The sequence below is a fragment of the Rhamphochromis longiceps genome, linkage group LG18, assembly GCF_057381845.1.
Source record: "Rhamphochromis longiceps isolate RC_006_pf linkage group LG18, R_longiceps_female_GT1.1, whole genome shotgun sequence".
NCBI classification, from domain to species: Eukaryota; Metazoa; Chordata; class Actinopteri; order Cichliformes; family Cichlidae; genus Rhamphochromis; species Rhamphochromis longiceps.
The window spans coordinates 37,458,474-37,472,571 of NC_140574.1; the positions used below are offsets into that span (position 1 = coordinate 37,458,474).

The 14,098-nt window shown below is 40.1% G+C and overlaps 1 long non-coding RNA gene and 1 other non-coding gene across 2 annotated transcripts; both read right to left on the reverse strand.

The window, feature by feature from the left end:
* Nucleotides 1-645: 645 nt before the first annotated feature.
* trnap-agg (transfer RNA proline (anticodon AGG)) lies at nt 646-717 on the reverse strand. Its single transcript has one exon. It is a non-coding gene; the product is annotated as a tRNA-Pro (tRNA).
* Nucleotides 718-1,812: 1,095 nt separating this feature from the next.
* LOC146648865 (uncharacterized) lies at nt 1,813-5,785 on the reverse strand. The gene is made up of 5 exons (XR_014908397.1): nt 5,580-5,785; nt 4,930-4,981; nt 4,102-4,249; nt 3,673-3,841; nt 1,813-3,561 (listed from the first exon to the last, which is right to left on the reverse strand). It is a non-coding gene; the product is annotated as an uncharacterized LOC146648865 (long non-coding RNA).
* Nucleotides 5,786-14,098: the final 8,313 nt, after the last annotated feature.

Sequence of the window (14,098 nt, forward strand, 5' to 3'; positions counted from 1 at the left end):
TTCTATCCTGTTATTCTATTATTAATTTAGGATTTACCTAATATTTTTTGATTTTATTCTTATTCATTTTTTAATCTTCTTACTCTATTTATATTTATATTGTATCCTGTTCTTATTTATTTTATCATTTTACCCTGTATACATCGTATTGCGTCATATCTCCAGTGTTTCCTCGGAGGGCGCTCTCTGCACCGGGGCTGTTATTGACCGTGGCTGCTGGGTCTCTGGGGTCCTCTCACCCTGGTTGGGGGGCTCCTTTGCCTCCCTCCCGCTGTGTGCCCAGCCCGGAGGCTGCGGTCTGTGACCGGCTCCCGGTGCAGACGGCTCTCTGTTATAATGTTTCCTCACTTGGCTCATGCGAGCCCAGCCCAATTTTTACTCTTTAAGTGTGCGCGTGTGTGTATGTGTGTGTGTGTGTGGGGGTGGGGGGATATATGTGTATTGAGAGTGTGGGGAGTGAGTTGGAGGGTGGGGTGGGCTGCTTTTAACTATGTAAAGCACTTTGTGCTACATTTTTTCTATATGAAAAGTGCTTTATAAATAAAGATTGATTGAAAGGTTTGGCACCCAACACATTTACAATGCCCCAGAAGGAATGTGTCTTACCAAAGAATTCCATGAAGCTTAGAGCTTGTGATTTTAAGGGGGCTCGTCCGGGATTTGAACCCGGGACCTCTCGCACCCTAAGCGAGAATCATACGCCTAGACCAACGAGCCACAGGAGGCCTGCGTTCAAGTCTGCAACTCTGAAAGGATAGACTTATATCGGCCTTCAAATTCAAGCAGGAATGGTGTTAAGCTCTCTTCAGTATTCATTTTTGTACCTTCAGGCCTTTGCTACTGACAAGCTCCAACAGGGATGACTCCAGAGGGACTGCACACAGTGAATGAGAAAAAAGGGTTCCCAGTCATCCACGTCATGGTAGTCTGATGAGCTTTGAAAGAAAGCAGCTGGAATTCTCTAAGTGCCTTGAAGACCTTTCACCTCTCCTCTGAGAACCTTCGTTAGATCTAAAACTAAACGTTGGAGAGTCCCAGCTATTTAAAACCCAGAGCGGGTTGTCTTTACCAGGGTCGTTGACCAACTATGAAACACATCACATGAGCCAAGGGTGGAAAAAAGGCGTGGGTAAATATCAGCAGAGGTTTCAGGTGAAACCATTATGAGACCTTCACATATGTAGCGTAATGTCTTTACCTCAATTTCGATAAGACTTTGTGCTCTCCAATAGCCCTTTTCCACTAGCACCCACCTACACTGTAAAAAAAAAAACCTGTAGATTTTACGGTAAAACGCTGGCAGCTGTGGTTGCCAGAAATCTACTGTAAAATTACGGGTGAAACATTTTCTTCTTTAACGGTAACAAGGTATTGTTATTGTTGATTTTACGGTTAAAAACAGTGCTAGGGTCAATATTTTACCGTAGAAGAAAATGTTTTAACTTGAAGAAAAAAATAATGTTTTTCCCTAGAATTAACATGAAAATAACATAAAATAAAGTTTGTGCCAGAAAACACAACATTTTTTCCCTGTAAAATTAACTATCAAAAAATAAAAAAATACAATTTTATTCTGTAACCGTTTTTAGACTAGAGTGTTCTTAAGTGTTCTACTCTGTAAGCTTAATACACAAACCATGATTTTATTCAAATTACTAAATGTAACACAAAAATGTCCACCTTAAATTTCCAAAAAAGTATTTTATTTAACATCTTTGATGTTTTGAACATCAAACATTTACATTTGTACTCAACAAATCACAAATAGTTACTAGTTATCTCCATGACAGTAACAGTGAGAAATCACAGAATTCTTACAAGTTCTGTCAAACTGTGCAAAACCAGTGTTGTAAGTTGAGCACACATTATACTTCACATTACCTTTAGCAGACAATTCAGACACCTTTAAGTGTTTTGGTGCTGTTCTCACTACATAAATGTCAGTACACGTAGAATCTTGACTTTTCAAATTACCCAAATACAAATATAGAGAATTAAAGATTTTTTCTATAATTGAAAGAAAATCTGAATTGAAGAAACTACAGGAACAAGTTTACACCCACATATTTTGCACACAGAACTGAGCAGTAAACCTGAAAATGCCAGCAATGTACATTAGGGCTGCCACAAACGATTATTTTGATAGTCGACTAGTCACCGATTATTTTTGCGATTAGTCGACTAATCAGATCATCATCCATTAGACGTAAAACTACAGCTTATTGCACCAGCAGCATCTGCTCTTATATAACTATCATTAGCTTACAGCTTTAAGTGTTTAAGGTATGTGCTCACTAAAAGTAAAGACAAGATGATAGTTTGTTAAATTTTTATGAAATTTGCAGATTGTTTCGGTGAAGTTTAATAAACTCCTTGCTATCTAAACTATAACAGGACACTGGAGTATATTCTGGAGCATCTCACACTTCTGATAATCAGCTGTCTGCTTGACGTTTATTCAGCTGTGCAAAAACTATAACTTTAATCTCAGACAAACTGATTTACTCAGGAACAAATAAAATACTAAAAAAAAAAAAGCCAAACAATAACATTTTAAGTTATCTAAGTGACTCATATATATTTAACCTGAGTAGCGAAAGACAGCGGTGGGTTTGAAAACGATTTGTGGGGAGTCCGGTGTTCTCACGGCGCTAGTGAGCCTAGCCCCCGGCTCGCTAACGAGCTAGTGGGTAACAGATGTCTCCGAAAACGTCGGAGCGCTTTTGAAAATATGTGGTGTCCTGATAAACTGAGCAGATATTTGAGGTTTACACAGCTACATTCTCGCCTGAAAATATGTTAAACGTTTATTTTGTGACCCAGAAAGAAGAATAAGAGTAACATTAAAACTAACTAGCTGCCGCCATTGTTGGAAACTGCGCTGGGCCGCGCTATGAATTCTGGGACACAGCTGCTTCTTCTTCTTCTTCTTCGGGGTTTAACGGTAGCTGACATCCTTGTACATGCAATGCTGCCATCTTCTGTTTCAGTCCGTTATTACACTCTTAAATCCTGCCACTTATTCCTGCGTCTTTTGTGATCTTACAAAGTTTCAAACGACGCGTCGACTATTAAATCAGTCGTCGACGATTTTGATAGTCGACGTAATCGTGACTAGTCGACAAATCGTGGCAGCCCTAATGTACATGCAGCATACTTTTACACTATTGGAATACAAATATCTTTAAAACTGGGAAAATTAAAATCCAAGAAACAAAATCACAGGTTTACCACATTTTTACCAGATACATTTTTCAGATATAAAACAGTGAATCAAAAGTAGACCATGTACTTTTACAAATTGTGTCTAGTAAAACTTCACATTGTTAAACTTCCCACTCACAATCAGAAATGTAACAATTGTTTCAAAAACAGAACATCTGTAGAGTATGTAACATAGTATACCTTTATCACTGTCTCAAACAAGAGGGGTAGGACTAGATCCACTCATGGTCAGCAATGTCTGAGATGAGAGTGAGGACTCTGGGATTGACTGAGAACACTTTTTTCTTCTTGGATTCAACCTTGGTGCCTCTCTCTGGATTTATGGAAAAGAAACACCTTCATGAAAAAAGGGCGAGAGAGATTGAGGAAATTAACAACCTGAGGTGGGATATCAAATGGCCAAGTTTGAAAAGCACAAAAATAAATCCATAATAAAATAAATTTTACCGTTGAAGGAACTCCAGTGTTGATCGTAGTTCTACAGGGTAGTGTATGTTAAAGCAGCAGTAACTGCCAAACATTAGGCAGATAGCAGAGGTGAAGGTTGTGATGCGGTCGTTGACAGTCTTCTTGTCAATGCTCAACATGAATGTCTCAGCAGCGAAGCAGGAGGAACCTGAGAATTAACACAACAACAACAAATTAAAAAATTTAATAACAAGAGCTTTAATGTCAGTCATATATACAAATACAGAGATACTTGTTACATGGATCATAGGATGAGTTATGTTACTAGTTGAACTTATATGGTTGTGTTATCCAGTGTATTAGTGAGGAAGCAACAGAACATGAAACTAAACAAGCCAAGAGTACAAGAACGTGGCAGTTACAACAAAAAAAAAAAAAAAAACGTTGAATTTTGCTCTTTCAGCTTACCGCAAACAATGATGAAGGGTGTTAGTGGGATGTTGAGTAGAGAGAAGTACACAGCCAAAACCTTGTGCTTCTTTTTGGCAGAACCAAGTGGGTTCACCACTTCAAATGCATCCTGGTATAGAACCAGCTTGAGGCAATGTGGATTTTCCTGAAAAAATTTGTTTGACAGAAACACGTTACCATCACAACAGTCCCTGAGAACATCTGGTCTTGAAACATTATTAGGATTCACTGATATGAGACCTTGCCAAAAACTTGATTCCAGCATGCCCTTCAAAATATTTAGCAGAGGAACATAATAGGAAAATCTCTCCATCCTGTTCTCGTCCCTGCCCAAAAACACTTTTCTGGGTTCAACATACTTGAACACATCTTTAAAGCACTGAACTCTTGAATAAGCAGTTCTCATGGGCCCTGTGTGACAAGCTGAGAACAAGTCAGATTGTTTTACTGTGTCACAGATTTTTATGTCTTCATCTGAAACTGACATATCTTTTAGAAGTGACCTTAGTCTATTCAATGTATACATCTGTCCCAATTCATGTATATTTTGTATTTCTTCAACAATGGTTTGAATGGTAGATGCTGGCAGAAGATGCTGTCCCTGTAGTTTAATGTAAAACATACATACATTTCTGAGATACAGGTCACTGAAATTAGACCCATCCATACCAGGGTCTTCTATATCTGATACACTGGCACCTTCCTGCATGGTGGCACTTGTAGATGGACTCTGAGTATCTTTGTTTAAACCACAAATCACATTTTCCTAACGTTTGTGTTTTATAGACATATGGGAGGTAAATGTAGATTTTACAGAGAACTCACTTTGGCATCCTCACACTGGACGAGTTACATGCCGTCCCTCTTCTATGTGTTCCTGTAAGTGAGCAATCAAAGCTTTGGTTCCCTCACACTGGCATTCACAAAGTGAGACAGTGCAATTCAAACCCATTAAGGTAGCATTCTGAGAAACAGTTGCGGTACCAGTGTGGTGGCGGTAGAAGTGAGACTTTAAAGCAGCATATCCAGAAAATACCTGCTTACAACTTACTTCAACACATTTAAAAATACACCGGGGTTCATTACGATGCAGTCTGCAATGCAAAACATAAGCTTTCACGGACTGAACCGATTCTCCACATATGCTGCAAAAATACATAATCAATATGACACAGCTGCCAGGCTAGCTAACTTAAAGCTTCAGCCGGATGTCAAACAAGGCGGGAAAATCCAGGCCGCATTTAGACAAAGCATTCAAATATAGCTATACTAATTAGACGGTTTCCATTAATACACCCGTCTCCAAAACACGTCTCAAAACGCGCACTGCTGGTTTTGCAAGGCTCTTTTCAGCCTGATGTAGCTAACGCTAATGCTAGAAACGAGCTAAAGCTAACGTAAATTTATCATTTGCGCCTTCACTGCCTACAACACAATGCTGTCGATAAATAAACCAAGTAGGATTATTTTCTTACCGTAGTGACTGAAGACGAGCTGTGGCAGACGTTAAATTAAAAAAAATGAGAAACAAGTCCACGAAAATGAAGATAGCGTGCTGCCGTAGTCCAAAGCAAAACTTGTGTGGAGCTGTACAGACGTTATCTGCGGTGGAGCCTGACGCAGTGCGCTGATTGGCCCGTTTGAAATCAGGCGCCTTGATGTGAAACGGTGCTCTAAACGTCAGGGGAAAACGCCTAGTTTTGGGAGGAGGTGCTTTTAAAATCTTTTTTCTTCATATGATAATTAACTATGAATAAATAGAACAGACAACAGATTATTGTTTTAACACTTTTGGGATTATATGAATTCACTCAATAATATAGTATGTCTATCATTAGCTGTAGGTCTCTCAAGTAGTTGTTAGCTTTTACATTTTAAACTCATGGTTTATTGAGTTCAACAGAATGTAGATTTAACAGCTACATCCCATATTCTTTACAAAAACTACATCCAAAAATTGCCCTAATACATTTCTAGTATAAAGATCTTGGGACATATGTACCTGTTATATGAATATGCTGTATTAAATGTGCTATGAATCAAGAATGGATTTAATGTAAAGTGCTTTGGGCTTCTTGAAAACCGCTATCTAATCCATTATTATTATTATGTGAAATTAATGCAAAAATCACAAAGTCATATTACAGCATGTATCCATTACCAGCACAACCATGCTTACATTCAGCAATTAAAACCTGTATTTTTTTCAATAAATAAATGTAAAAAAAATTGTGTTTGCCTGTTCTAAACTTTATTGGAATCTTCCGTTAAAAAAACTATGCAAGAGTGATTTACAGTAGGTTTATGTATTTTTTTCAGAGAAATAATGTACATATTACGGTTTTTTTACATTTCTTTATTTACGGCAATTTCACATCAAATCAACAGTTTTAAACTGTTTTATAGTTAACAGGTTTTTCCTGTTGTGTTTTTACTGTCTTTCACTGTTAAATATACGGATCTTTTTTACAGTGTAGCTTGGCTTAACTTGACTCAGCTCGATCTTTAGAGTTTCCATGGTGATAGCACAATGCCCCAGAAGCAATGTAACTTGCCAAAGGATTCCATGAAGCTGAAAGCTCATCATGTTTAGGGGGCTCGTCGGGGATTTGAAGCAAGGACCTCTTGCACCATAAGCGAGAATTATACGCCTAGACCAACGAGCCACAGAATGCCTATACTTAATAAAGTTTGACTTTATCTAATCTAATCTAATCTAATCTCAGCCATACCAATTTACTCAGGGACAAATAAAACATAGAAACAGCCAATCAACAACATTTTTAGTTTATGTAAGTGACTTATATATTACCTGAGTATTTATATATTTAACCTGAGTAGCGAAAGACCGTGGTCATCTTAAAATGATGTACCAGGAGTTTGCTTTTCTTGGTGGCTCTAGTTACCCTCGAGCTCCAGAGTAGCTATCGAGCTGGCGAGTAACAGTCATCTCCGACAACATCGGAGCACTCTTACAAATATGTGATGTCTTGATAAACCGTGCAGATATTTGAAGTTTACACAGCTACATTCTCGCTCGAAAATATGTTAAAAGTTCATTTTGTGACCCAGAAAGAAAGAAAGAAAGAGCAATAAGAGTGTTATTAAAAACCAGCCACCATTGTTGGAAACTGGAATTGGCTGGGCCGTGCTAGGAATTCTGGGATATGGTGGGCCATGAAGGACGACTTTCCTAGCTTTCCTACTTTTGTTAATCCTGGATTGACAGCTTGTTGGCGTGGTGGTTAGTGCTCTTGTCTAACAGCAAGAAAGTTCTTGGTTCAATCCACAATCTGGTTAGTTTGCGGTGGCCACTGCAGATGTTGTTATATGTGATTTGTAATATAATGTTAATTGTTTAAGGCAGGGCTGCCCAATCCCAGTCCTCAAGAGCTACTATCCTGCAGCTTTTAGATGCATCCCTACTCCAACACAGCTGAATAAAATGGTTTGATTACCTCTTCAGCATGCCATCATGTTTGGCAAAGGCCTGATAACAAGCCATTCATTTGATTCGGGTGTGTGGGAACAAGGATGCATCTAAAAGCTGCAGGACGGTAGCTCTCGAGGACCGGGATTGGGCACCCCTGGTTTAAGGATTGCTATTTATGGTCTTTTCTTTCTGTAATGAATCCTACTCGTTTTCTTGCTGTATTGGTCTGTATCATTATTAGCCAGGAAGTCTACTGCCCTAACTGCCCTTTCTGGTCTTTATGTCTGACTCCATTAGCCATTTTTGGGGCAAAACTCTGCTTCAGGTCCCAAAGTTAAACAAAATCTGCGGCATCACTGAAAGTTAAAAACTGTGTAAATTCTTTCATCTTTAATAAAATGATCAGCGCTGCTGCTTTACCAGGTGTAACAATTAAGTTTAACATCCAGGCATCCATGTAAACAGAATGTATTACATTTAACGGAGTTAGAAGTTAGCAGGAAGTTAGCACGCTGGTTTCCACCTAAACATGATATAGCATGTTCTGACTGACAGATTTCTGAATAAATTAAAACACACAGCATTGGTATCACCTCTAACATAAATGAAGACAGAAAACTAAACAGCAGTGACGTTTGTAGGGTTACTGAAGTTGGGCTAGCTGGTATATAATGATGTGCTATGTGATCGCTAGCTACACAGCTATGTTAGCATAACAGAAATGTAACCAATATGTCCACTCACCAAAGAATGATCGAAACAATGTGGATAACAACAGAGGACAATTTATTTAATGCTTTAAAGAATTGGACTGCAGCGCATATGTCCCTACCACACCCTCTTAGACATCAGCTTGACACTGATACATCAAATAAAACTTAACAAACTCTAAGTGCAAATGTTTACAACTTGAACAACTTACAGTCCCTTGGAATGCAATGTAAACCAAGAGAAGAAGAAAAGAGGAAAAAAAGAAATATTTGCATCAATATATGTGAATATATTACTGAGAGAGTCTTTTCTCAGATGTAAATATTCCCGACTAGCTCACCCGAGATTGCTCTCCGGCACAGCTACTTCAACTTCCTCAGTCCGTGATCAGAGAGGGTCTATTTGGCAATAACTAAAATGTCTTTGTATTGTCTGTGAGAAAACAATCGTGATAGCTGGCCAGCAAAATAAAGAAAGTGTATGGCACTGAATGCGGACGTGTGTCAGTTCTTCTACAACCGGAAGAAAAGTAGTCCACTGGCAAGAGAACAAACAATAGTCCTTTAAGGCTACTGCAGATATAAATAGCTCACCTGAGATTGCTCTCCGGCACAGCTACAAGCCATGTGAGCTCGTAGCCCCTCCCACTAGAGTGTACTACCACAGTCGACTGTTGTAAAGCAGCCGCAAATCAAGACGTGCAGCAAGGTCTGGGCATTCCTCGCACCACTGTACAGCATACACTACATTGTTAAGTTTGTGTTTTGGAGTTTTGTCTTTCGGGTGAACCAGTTTTTGTCTGAGTGTGTTGCTGGGTCTGAAGTACACTGGGATGTCATGCTTGGAGAAAACTCTCCTGAGTTTCTCTGATACACCGGCTACATAGGGGATGACAATGTTGTTGCGTTTGTCTTTCTTATTCTCCCTCGCTGGTGTCTGATCTTCTTTTCTGTGCATCTTTGCTGACTATATAAATGCCCAATTAGGATAACTGCATATTTTGAGTGCTTCCTTTACATGTGTGTGTTTCTTCTTTTTCCCTTCAGGCTTAGAGGGAACACGTTCTGTCTGGTGGTGTAGGGTCCTAATTACTCCAAGTTTGTGTTCCAGAGGGTGATGGGAGTCAAAGAGGAGGTACTGGTCCGTGTGTGTGGGCTTCCGGTAAACTTCGATGTTGAGGTTGCCATTCTCTTCAATGTGCACAGCGCAGTCCAGGAAAGGCAAACAGTTGTCCTTTGTGTCTTTCCTGGTGAACTTGACGTTTTTATCCACAGCGTTAATGTGCGCAGTGAAGGATTCCACTTGTGTTTTAATTTTGACCCAGGTGTCGTCCACCTATCTGTACCAGTGGCTGGGTACTCTCCCTTTAAAAGAGCCAAGAGCCTTTCTTTCCACTTCCTCCATGTAAAGGTTGGCTACAATTGGTGACACTGGGGAGCCCATACCACAGCCATGTTTTTGCCTGTAGAAACCCTCATTGTATTTTACCACTTACCACTACATATTTCAAATACAAGCTCCTTAGGTTAAGGATAAGGTCAAGGTAGAGGTTAGGGCATTGTTCAGGGTGCAAAATGCCATGCAAAAACTTTGTTCTTCTATGTTCAAACAAATAAACTGTCATGCCTTTAATGGAAAATTTCATGATACCAGGTGACTGGACAAACACCAGAAGTCTGGACTAACCTTAAAGTAGTAGGCAGTGAGACTCCAGCGAGGAGGGATTTGCAGTAGAGTAGCTGGCTGACACCCAAGAAGAATTGAGAAATCTTTCAATAGAAAACTACTAATAACATCAGCTGTAAAGGGTTGTCTCCAGGGTGTACAACAGCAGTGTCATCAGTGGTGATGGACAGTTTTTTGAACACCGTAACTCTGATCCTTTCTAGGATGATGTTGAGTGTATATTTTCTGCAATTCTCTGGCCCAAATATTGTCAAAATGAACATAAACTAATAACTTAAGTTAAACATTTGTCACATGTAACAGTGTTACAGCTCTAATTATGCTAATAAAAACAGTGTGTGTGTGTGTGTGTGTGTGTGTGTGTGTGTGTGTGTGTGTGTGTGTGTGTGTCATGAAGTGTACCGTCCTTGGCTTTTTTTGGCTGTTGTCTTTAGCTCATCAGGAACCATCTGTGGGGATAACAGATTTACTGTGGAACAGATTTTCTCATTCATGAACACACACACACACACACACACACACACACACACACACACACACACACACACCTTTGAATCTATTGTACACTCAGTGACAGTATTACAATGGCCTTAACCCTTTCAAGGTCTCTTGGTTTTTCTGTACCTCTGGTAGTCTTTGTGGGGTTTTTTCATTGGCTTTCCTTAGCTTAGGCTGAAAATCTATAACCTGTCAAGGTCTGTGAGATAAGCACATCAATTGTAATGTAGAGCAGTGGTCCCCAACCCCCGTGCCACGGGCTGGTACTGTAACCGTGGCGCAAAAAAGGTTGGGGACCGCTGATGTGGAGGACCCAAATGCACATATAATTAACACCAGAGGAACAACAGAGGACTGAGACAAGAGACTGAGACAAGAGGAAGCATGTCACAATGGCCTCGGAGAGATTCCTCGGGAACACATTATTTATCAAAGTAGAGAGTTTAAAACATGTATTGTAGTGATGGGTCGGTCGCGAACGAAATGGCTCTTACGGTGTGTTCACACCGAACGCGATGGACGCGAACAAAACGCCCCAAACGCCCCTAATTTGACGCGTGCACATTCGCGTCTCAACGCGTGTCCAAGAAAGATCCATCGTGCGTGTGAACCGGAAATGTGGGAGGGAGTTGTGCCAGACCGGTATCTTTGCAAGATGGCAGCTATCGAGCTAGCGCTTGAAGAGAGAGTCTCCCTTCTCTATGTACTGTGGAGAGCAGAGCAGCAGCGTAAAAGACGTCCTCGCCGTACCTGGGTCCATCAGGTCCTCCAGAGGCATGAGCAGTTTGGTGAGTTTCACCATTTGCTCCAGGAGCTGTGCCTGGATGACGGCCGATTCCAGCGCTATCACCGTCGGCCAGTTTGAGGACCTGCTTCCCCTCGTCGGTCCCAGCATCGCCCGCCTAGACACCAATTACAGGCGCTCAATCCCACCTGCAGAGCGCCTGTCCATCTGCCTGAGGTTAGTAAAAGTATTTAATACGGTAGTCCTTTATTGATACCTGTGCTAATATGCTAAACCATCCATTTATACACTGCTAACATGGATGTGCAATGCTAACAGTGAATGCTGTCGGTGTTTACTGATAGCAAACTGTGGTACAGAGACGACTGTTTATAATATTTCTAGCGATACTCAGAAGGTCTCATCAAGTCCCGATTTAATTCGATTTATGCTGTTATCAGTGTTTGAATGATAGCATGGCTGTGGTGTCACATCAATGTATGCGCTCGGTGTTTGCTGATATCAAACTGTAACATTAGGACCACTGAGTTAACCTTTGTAGTGATACTCACTCCTTTTTATTTAGACCTGGTTTAATTCTGGGATAGTTGAATATTTGTATATAATCCCTGCAGCTGTCAGACTCTATAGCAGGGGTCACCAGCCTTTATTAAAACAGAGTTAGATAAAACTGTGAACAGTTTGGTTCATCTCTAGTTACATGGTTCTATCTTGATAAGCTGTCTTATCACAGATTAATTTTTCAAAAATATTAATGATTTAAGCAAGGAAAGGGCTACATGTCAACACACAACTCTTTATTTCTATTAATGTCTTACTTCATTCCTACCTGATTGACATGTTTAGGAATTATGAGTGATTGGCTCACTGTAGAGGCAAAAGTTGCTACCAATCAAATTATGATATGTTAAAGTTAAAACAAAACACAGCTGTTTTAGATATTATCTAATATACATTTTGTAATTATCCTTATAATTACAAAATGTTTTATGTAAGATTCATGTTTTGTAATTTAAATCTGACATCACAAAAGTATTTTGGAATTTAAATAATGTATTTTGTAACTGCAGTACACATAATACTGATTTTGAAAAATTTTCTCCAGGTTCCTTGTCACCGGGGACTCCTTCACGACCAAGCATTCAGTTACAGAGTCGGTGTGTCCACGGTGAGCCAGATCACCCCCCAGGCAGCGACGGCCATCTGGGACTGTCTAGTGGACGACTTCATGGCTGTGCCTTCAACTGGAGACTGGCGGTCCATCACAGAGGGATTCCAGGAGCGCTGGAACTTTCCTCTGTGCTGTGCAGCTCTGGATGGGAAGCACGTCCAGACAAAGGCACCCCACATATCATATAGGAGACACACACATTGATATACACTAAATATTTATTTCATTTATTTTTTGTGGTGCCCAAATTTATGCACCTGCTTGATTTTGTTTAAACAATTATTGCACACTTTTTGTAAATCCAGTAAACTTCTTTTCACTTCTCAAGTATCACTGTGTGTGTCTCCTGTATGATATATTTAACTGACATTTTTTATTGTAACAACCAACGATTTATACAGGAAAATGATGTCTATTAACAAGGTTGCCCAAACTTTTGCATCCCACTGTATTAGTATATTTTGTCATTAGTATATAATATGAAATAAATTCTACATGTGTCAAGTCGTGTGCCAACATTTTCTGTGTAGTAGAACTAGTAGACATTAGTCATTATAAAAATGTATTTGAAATAATATTAAAATTCTCAAACAGAAAAACATTAAACATAAATATATAAAATATAAGAATTTACAGAGAGACAGGAATAAAAAGGACCAGCTGCTCTCCAGAGCAGGAACAAGGCTGAGGAGGAAATGCTCCATTGGAGACTGGTGTGGCCTCTTCAGGGACTCCAGGATGGCCAGCTCCAGCGCCGATGGACCGTCCTGGGACCCGTCCCTCAGCTGCCTTGGAGCCGTCCTCCCCTGTGGGCCTGTAAAACAGCACAAAACACAAAGAAATGAGAAGGCTGCTACTAGATTTTAATTTCAACATCGAAAAAAACAAAAACAGGATATAATCAGATTGGTTGTAGATATTTAGTAAAGGTGATCACAGGCAATCCCACCGACTAAAAAGGTATCAGTGCTTGCTGTACATACCTGTGGGTGCAGCAGCAGGAGCTCAGGGACTGGGGATGCTCTGCTGCAGAATCAGTTGGCTCTATTAAACATCCGCTCTCTCACTGGTAAGGGACATCTCTTCCATGATCTCCTCTGTGATCGTAAGTTGGACTTTCTTTGTTTAACTGAAACATGGCAACTGCCTAATGACTTTGTTTCTCTCAACGACTCCACTCCATCTGAGTTTGTTTACACCTGTCAACCTCGCATCTCGGGGAGGGGCGGAGGTCTCGCGATAATTCACCGAAGGCACTGGAAAGTGCTCCCTGTCTCTGCCCCTCCCTCCCATTCATTTGAATACACTGCACTACAGCTCCCTGGATCTACCCCCACCATCATATGTACTGTTTATCAGCCACCTAAGCCAAACAAGGAGTTTTTAAATGAATTTTCTGCTCTTCTCACTCATTTCTCTGTACTTTCTCCAAATCTGATCATTGCTGGTGACTTCAATATTCATATGGACAATAATAAAATCCCTCTTTCCAGAGATTTTACCTCCTGCCTGGAAAGTTTTGGGCTTCTACAGTACATAAAATTTCCTACCCATTCCAAAGGTCATATCCTGGATTTGGTCTGTTGTTCTGGCATTACCCCCACCCATTGTAAAGCCACATTGTTTCCCCAGTCTGATCATATGTTTATTTCTTTTGATGCAAACATAACTGCTTCCAAAACCTGTATCTCTCGTAATATCACTTTTAGGAAAATTAGTAATATCAACCCAGCTGTTTTTTCATCTGCCG